The sequence below is a fragment of the Glycine soja genome, chromosome 18 (genome assembly GCF_004193775.1).
Source record: "Glycine soja cultivar W05 chromosome 18, ASM419377v2, whole genome shotgun sequence".
Taxonomy (NCBI): Eukaryota; Viridiplantae; Streptophyta; class Magnoliopsida; order Fabales; family Fabaceae; genus Glycine; species Glycine soja.
This window is the reverse complement of record NC_041019.1, coordinates 28,395,702-28,404,200: the sequence shown is the minus strand read 5'-3', so window position 1 is coordinate 28,404,200 and position 8,499 is coordinate 28,395,702.

Below are 8,499 nucleotides of genomic sequence, written 5' to 3'. Positions count from 1 at the left end.
AGCTTGACTAGGCGAGTTGATTTTAGCCTTAGTTTCACTTTAGTTATTAATCAATTCGATTAAGAATGAGAAATCCCAAAGAGAAAACGTCCGATTGATTTTCCGCTTTATTTTACTAAAAGATGTTTTTTTTTATTATTATATTATTTTTTACCTCTTTTTGATTTCCAACGTGGTTACGGCACGACCGAACGGTCGGAATTCATTTTAACCGAAGTTAACGGATAATACAATTCAAACGTTCGGTGGAAATTTATTTTATTTTTAAGTTAAGCGAGAAATGACTTAAGTAAAATGGCTTAAGCACGTCAACAGGGGGTATAAAAAGTAAACAAAACGAGAATAAAAATGCACGAAACACAATGTGGACCACTACAGGTACATAGAATGAATCGAAAAGCTTGGTTCGAGGTACTTACCCGTTGAAGATCGAAGAACAATGAAGAACGAATGAAGAACGTCGAAGAACGGTTGAAACCTTTGCGAAATTCTTCACGGAAAACGTTACGGAAACGTTTCGGAAGCGCCTCGGCTTAGATTTTCTTCACGGAAACAATTTTTCCAAGCAAATTCGAAAGAGAGAGAAGTGCCAAAGGGGCTGAACCCATTTCTTCTTCACTTCCTCCCCTATTTATAGCAAAATAGGGGAGGTGGTTGCCGCCCAGCTCGCCCAGGCGAGCTCAGCTCGCCCAGGCGAGCCAGGTTGCTTCCTCCAGAAGCAACAGCCTTCTGGAGGAATATTCTGGAGGGCCCAAGTGGGCCTGGGTGCTATTTGCACCCCCATTTTTACTAAGTACACCCCCCTCTGCTTTTTTTGGTGATTCTTTTTTCGTAAATTTACGAAAACTTACGAATTTTGTAACGATACTCGTTTTCTTTCCGTAATGTTACGGAACCTTGCGGATTACATAATCATCCCCTTTTTGACTTACGGAATGTTACGGAACCTCACTTAATTATGCAACGATGCTTCCATTTGATTTCCGGTGTGTCACGGAAACTTACGAATTGTGCATCAATATTTTTTTGGTTTTTCGGCATGTCCTGGAATTTCACAAATTGCCTAATGATGGGTACCAAGCACCTCACAAGGACCAAAGAAAGGTCGCATGTCATCAAGCAAAGGTCCCCGGACGAAATTAGGGTATGACAGTTGCCCCTCTTTACTTGTCTTTTATTGGAGATAAAAGGAAAGTAAAGATAAGACACTAATTTCGTTCCTCTCGATTTGACGAGAGTCGCGGGTGACCATAAAATCTCCACATGCAAATGACTTGTTGCTCCCGGAATTTCACAAATTGCCTAATGATGGGTGCCAAGCACCTCACAAGGACCAAAGAAAGGTCGCATGTCATCAAGCAAAGGTCCCCGGACGAAAATTAGTGTATGACACTAATTTCGCTCCTCTCGGTTGACGAGAGTCGCGGGTGACCATAAAATCTCCACATGCAAATGACTTGTTGTTCCCAGATTTTCACAAATTGCCTAACGATGGGTGCCAAGCACCTCACAAGGACCAAAGAAAGGTCACATGTCATCAAGCAAAGGTACCCGGACGAAAATTAGTGTATGACACTAATTTCGCTCCTCTCGGTTAACGAGAGTCGCGGGTGACCATGAAATTTCCGCATGTAAATGACTTGTTATTCCCGGAGGAACAAAAGGTGCAGAAGACTATGTCAGCCTCTGCATGCTATCAAGCGTTCTGTCTTACAGATAGCAAAAGAATGTTTATACGGATAACCACTCGGGTATTTCCGCGTATCATCGGGCCCGCCGCCTCTGGATGACAAAAGGGTGCGGATAACCGTAAGGTATCTCCGCGTATCATCGGGCCCGCCGCCTCTGGATGATACAAGGGTGCAGAATGACCAAATTTGGTCTCTGCTTGTCATCGGGCCCGCCGCCTCTGGATGACAAAAAGGGTGCGGATAACCGTAAGGTATCTCCGCGTATCATCGGGCCCGCCGCCTCTGGATGATACAAGGGTGCATGTCACATGACCTCAGGGTCAGTATGACAAAGATTATGGGGCGGCCGACAAAAGCAAGGCTCTTGCTCCTACGTATCCTCCAATGAGGAACTCAGACCTACGTAGTTCTGGATAACTTGTGAGACTTGAAAAGTCTCCATCGGAAAATGCTGACATCTCCGGAAAAGGCGCAGGTGACCACATTGGCCTCTGCTCATCAATCACACTTGGGGTCACTGAATGACGAGGTGCGGATAACCGTAAGGTGTCTCCGCGGGCTACCAGTTCTTGAGTTATGGCAACAAAAGGCGGTATGGTCGACAAAAGCGAGGCTCTTGCTACTACGTATCCTCCAATGAGGAACTCAGACCTACGTAGTTCTGGGTAACTTGTGAGACTTGAAAAGTCTCCATCGGAAAATGCTGACATCTCCGGAAAGGGCGCAGATGACCATATTGGTCTCTGCTCGTGAATCACACTTGGGGTCACTGAATGACGAGGTGCGGATAACCGTAAGGTGTCTCCGCGGGCTACCAGCTCTTGAGTCATGGCAACAAAAGGCGGTGTGGTCGACAAAAGCGAGGCTCTTGCTCCTACGTATCCTCCAATGAGGAACTCAGACCTACGTAGTTCTGGATAACTTGTGAGATTTGAAAAAGTCTCGGTGTTTTCTCCACTAAAATGCAAACATGCTTTAGCAAGGAGACAAATATTCCAACTGATTTAGAGCAGCATATGCTTTTTTGAGTGAAAAACAATGCGTCTACCGGGGAAGGAGAGTCTGCTGATGAAATCTCCCATAACCATAAATGAGATTTTGGATGTTAGCATTTCGTTTCTAAATGATCATTTAGAGGAAACACTGGGTTCGACAAAAATAGAAGAAATCCACTCAAAGTGTATCAATCTCGCACAGGTAAGTGTTTCATCCTAATTCCGAACCATAGATATGTCATGACTTGACTTTGCAAATTATTTCCTATCAAATCAAAAATTACACGCGTGATCATGGATCAATAGGGCTTCCCTTGGGAATGGGTTCTTTTGGTGGTTTCTTCTTTCGGCTTTTGTGTGTTTTTGGCTTTTGATTTTTCTGGCTTTTTTCTTTTTCTGTTTTTGTTTAGTGCGGGGCGAGAAAAAAAAAGTCGCTAGCGCACGGGATTTTGGTTGGTAATCAAAGGGAGAAGACTATTTTAGGTTGTGGTTCCCTTTCCTTCTTTTTTCGTTCATTTGGTGACAATTCTGTATTGTTCAGATATTGTCCGGTCCAAAGACCTCTCTGCACATTTCTTCTGGTTTCTTTGACCAGGAGCTTCCTTCTTTTTTACTTTCTCTCATTCTTTGGTTGGGAATTTTCTTTCTTTTCTTTTTTCTTTCTCCCACTCTTTGATTGGGAATTTCCTTTCTTTTTCTTTTTTCTCTTTCTCCCACTCTTTGATTGGGAATTTCCTTTCCTTCCTTTTTTGCTTTCTCTTTGATTGGAAATTCCCTTTCCTTCTTTTTTTCTTTGCTTCCGAGGGTAAGGTTTATGGTGAGTCAGGATTTTGGCTCAAGGCTTGTAGAATGGCTAGACATGATACATGTCAGGGTTTGGTTTGGTTCAAGGATAAAAAGGGATGCCCCACATTATTTCCATGACACAAATGCAAAAATGATGATTTGGAAACTTTATGCAAAACTGGTCATGCATGCACCTATGCGGACACTCAAGTGTCAAATTTTTATGGTCATGTGATGCTAGGGCTCAGGATTCATTTCCTCTATTTTAGTCAACCCAACGTTTCCAAAATATGTTCTTTTATCAATTTGTGCATTCATCCGAGTCCATTTTGGGCGTCTGGGAAAATCTTCACAGCATTCACCCTTCAGGTGTATACACATTTTTTCAAAAACTAGTTATGATCAGTGAATTTTTCCAAAGAAAAGTTGGAAGTCATCTCTTTTCAAAAGCATGTTGGTTTTTCAGCTTGACAACTTATTTTTTCTTTTTTCTCCTTCTTTTTTTTATCATTATCATTTGTTTATTTCTTTTTCTTGTTTGTTTTTTTTTTCTTCTTCTTTTTTTCTTCATGAGGTATTTTGCTACCTAAACATGTGCATATTTTTGTGAGGTATTTTTGCTATATACATGCATATCCAAGGTATCTTGCCACCTAAACATACATATATATGTTTTATGAGGTATTTTTTTGTTTACATACATGCATATCTAAGGTATCTTTCTACCTAAACATACATATATATTTTGTGAAGTGTTTTTTTGTTTACATACATGCATATCTAAGGTATTTTCACTACCTAAACATACATATATATATTTTGTGAGGTATGACTACCTTCCGAGCTTGCGCTTGTTTTATTTAAATCCCCAGGATCATGAGCAACTAGGTGCATCCTACTATAAAAAGTGATCAAATAACAAGCATAGATTCAAAAGGTACTAGGTTGCCTCCTAGTAGCGCTTCTTTAACGTCTTTAGCTGGACGCCTTATGACTTGTCGGTCACTGACCTAGTACTTTGCTTACCTTTGGCTTTGGACTTGGTCGCCTATGGGTCGGCCATGTGTCGTAGGCAACGCTCTAACTTTTTTGTGGATGAGCAGAGGTGAACTCTAAAGGTGGTGGCGGTGCGTCTATTGCCCGCTACCGGCCATCCTAATGCTACTGTGGTGTCTCGCCCTGCGTCTGCCTGGGGGCGCAGTACTTCTTGATGAAAGCTCCATTAGTAGGGGGCCTGATGCCCTTGCTGGAGGTGACAGGTACTCCGTAGAACTGACAGAGACCCGTAATTAGAGCTTGACAACTCCAAGACCCTGTTGGACTTCTTCAGGTCCACTGGGTGTCTTGCAGGCGCAATCCCTGCAAACAATAGATGAAATCAGAAATCAGTTGAGCGATGCGCATACTTACCTATGATGACGTGACCTTGCCGGGGGGGTACGGGCACCCTGTAGGACTGATAGAGGCCCGTAACCAGAGCTGGAAACCCCAGGGCCCTGTTGGACTTCTTCAGGTTCACTGGGTGTCTTTGTGGGTGCGATCCCTGCAAACAAATAAATGGTATCAGAAATCAGTTGAACCATATGCATACTTACCCATGTCGGGACGGCACAGACCAACTGATACTTCCGCAGGGGGAGATTGGCATTGCGGTCGCTGGGCAGAATGTTGCTAAGTAGCAATGTCATCTATATTTGTGTAAGAGTGGTCATGTTGGTGGGCATGGTCCGCACTCTTCTCTTTGCAGCGGCACGGGTGAAATCTTGCCCCAGTATGCATAGTAGCTGTGTGATAGCCTCCCTCTCTGGTTGTGCTCGCACAGTTGGCCCTCCTCCAATATCAGGGGGTGGCCCAGGAACCGTTAAAAGGAAACTACTGGTCCCTTAACCGGGAGTGCAAGTCTCGGTTAAGCATTTAAGGACAGAGGACCTTAAATTATCTTAAGGTGTGGATATGGAGCCCACTGAAAGTGAGGACGCGTAGTCCTCTAAAGGCGAGGGCGTGTAGCCCTCTGAAGTTCAGGACGTGTCGCCTTTCGAAGGCGAGGGAGTGTAGTCCTATGATGGCAAGGACGTGCAATCCTCTAAAGGTGAGGGCATGCCCCCCTTTGAAAATGGGGAACATGTAGTCCTCTGATGGCGAGGACGTGTAGTCCTCTAAAGGTGAGGACGTGTAGTCCTCTGAAGGTGAGGGCGTGTAGCCCTACAAAGGTGAAGGCACATGACCCTTTGACAGCGAGGACGTGTAGTCCTCTGAAGTTGAAGGTAACTAGTACCCAAGGTGAGGGCGTGTAGCCCTCTCAAGGCGAGGACGTGTAGTCCTCTCAACGGTGAGGGTAACTAGTACCCAAGGTGAGGGCGTGTAGCCCTCTCAAGGCAAGGACATGTAGTCCTCTAGAGGTGAGGGCGTGCAACCCTCTGATGGTGAGGACGTGTAGTCCTCTCAAGGCAAGGACGTGTAGTCCTCTCAACGGTGAGGGTAACTAGTACCCAAGGTGAGGGCGTGTAGCCCTCTCAAGGCGAGGACATGTAGTCCTCTAGAGGTGAGGGCGTGCAACCCTCTGATGGTGAGGACGTGTAGTCCTCTCAAGGCGAGGACGTGTAGTCCTCTAAAGGTGAGGACGTGTAGTCCTCTGAAGGTGAGGGCGACTAGTACCCAAGGTGAGGGCGTGTAGCCCTCTCAAGGCGAGGACGTATAGTCCTCTGGAGGTGAGGGCATGCAGCCCTCTGGTGGTGAGGACGTGTAGTCCTCTCAAGGCGAGGACGTCTAGTCCTCTGACAGTGAGGGTAACTAGTACCCAAGGTGAGGGCGTGTAGCCCTCTCAAGGCGAGGACATGTAGTCCTCTCAAGGCGAGGACGTGTAGTCCTCTAACGGTGAGGGTAACTAGTACCCAAGGTGAGGACGTGTAGCCCTCTCAAGGCGAGGACGTATAGTCCTCTGGAGGTGAAGGCGTGCAGCCCTCTGATGGTGAGGACGTGTAGTCCTCTCAAGGCGAGGACGTATAGTCCTCTGGAGACGAGGGTACTAGTACCCAAGGGTCCATCCTTATGAGAAAGCAAGGGATCGACTCATCGAGAGAGCCGATCATCCTAAATTCAAAAGATTTGGACATTTAGATGTAGGGAATCTATGTAGTCAACATGATTTTTAGGGATGCAGATGCATGCAACCTTTGTTGTGAAATTTGGTAAATGCGGACTTCATATGAAATAATGCAATGAAATGGAAAGTTTGTACAATGCTCATGTCATTCTTTCCTTGTTTTGTGATTTTGATTTTTGTTTAATTTTTTTTGGAAAACACAGATTGACTGTCCTTTTGAAAGAGGTGATAATTCATGCAACCTTATCCTATCTTTTGCAAATCTCTCCGGGAACCCCCTCAAAGTGTATGTTCTGTTTGATTTAGTCACTTGACCATTTTGGAGTGATGGCGATAGAGCTGTTTGACGTTTAATCAATCTATTGAAATCCTAGGGTTTGTCCCCCCTTTTTTTGTTTAAAAACATCGACGGGTGAGAACTTTTGGTCTGCCCCTATGTTCACTTGAGGCTCATGCACGATGCCCCTCATTGCCCCAGTGTAAGGCTTTGAGGTACCAATTGTTATCTTTCGTCATGACCTTGTAGCTGGGAACTTATTGGGTGAAAACTTCTAATCTGCCCCTAGGTTCGCTTGAGGTTTTTGCATGGTGCCTTTCGTTGCCCCAGTGTAGGGCTTAGAGGTACCAATTGTTGTCTTGTTTTCACGACCTCGTAGTGAGGAGGAATGAAAGAAGCAGTTGATTCTTGCAAGAAGAATTTTCCAAGGACGAGAAATAATTGAAGGATCTTTCAGTTGATGGATTAAGTCAAATGACTCCTATGTAGAAGCAAGATGTTTTGATGTCTTGATGATGCTAAAGGATCAAGTGCTTCTAAGTTTTATTCAAGACAAGAATCCAAGAAAATCAAGATATATGATCAAGTTTGATCTCTTAGAATCTTTAGGAAGAAGTTTCCAAATTGAAACAAACAAAAGGTTTGACCAAAGAATTCTATCATTTCAAATTGAGATTTGCTCTCTGGTAATCGATTACCAGCAATTAAAAATGTTTTAATTCAAATTTTTAAAACCTGTAATCGATTACATAAGTCTTGTAATTGATTACCAGAGGGGATTTTCAGAAAATAATTTCCAAGAGACATATCTATTCAAATGTTTTATGAACGGCCATTCAAATGTTTTAAAGAGAGTTTTCATTGCCCAAACAGTTTTATCCTCTCGAAAGATCGAGAGTTTTTTCTGAACTGAAATGTCTTATCCTCTCAAAAAGATTCCTTGGTCAACCACTTGCATATTCGATAAGGAATTTTTGATTGATCTTCATTGTACAATCTATCTCTTTTAAGAGAGACCTCTTCTTCTCTTCTTCTTATTTTTGAAAAGGGATTAAGAGACCGTGGGTCTCTTGTTGTAGAGGATTCTTGAACACAAGGGAAGGGTTATCCCTGTGTGCATTGTTAATCCAAAAAGAGAGAGTGAAAGTTTATTTGGGGAATAATCTCCGTATCTTAATTCAACCCCCCCTTTTCTTAAGGTAACTAAGGCCATTTATCCAACATCCTATTCTTGATAACTCACTTCTCTCTAAAACTTTCCAGAATGATATAATGAGGTCACATGAATGTCTTGAAAACACAGTCAATCAAATGATTTTTTTTCTTTTTGAACCTCTTTTTTTATTTTTATTTTGAAACTTATTTGTTTTGAGCTTTATTTGTTGTTTTACGGCAGCCCCGCCAACGTGCAAGACGAGTAACCTCTGATTGAATGGTCACAGGTCGCTTGAGCAAATAGACCAATGGCTTGCACCCAATTCCGGTGAAAGTTGAAAATCCTGGTGAGTCATTAGAGACATCTAACAACAACTTTCAAAATTGCCCCATGTGTGGCATCTCTTGTCAATGTCAGGATTTACACGCAATTCTCCTCAAATTTCAGCCAGCCCGCATCAATTAGACCTTGCACCTTACGCTTCAGAGCCC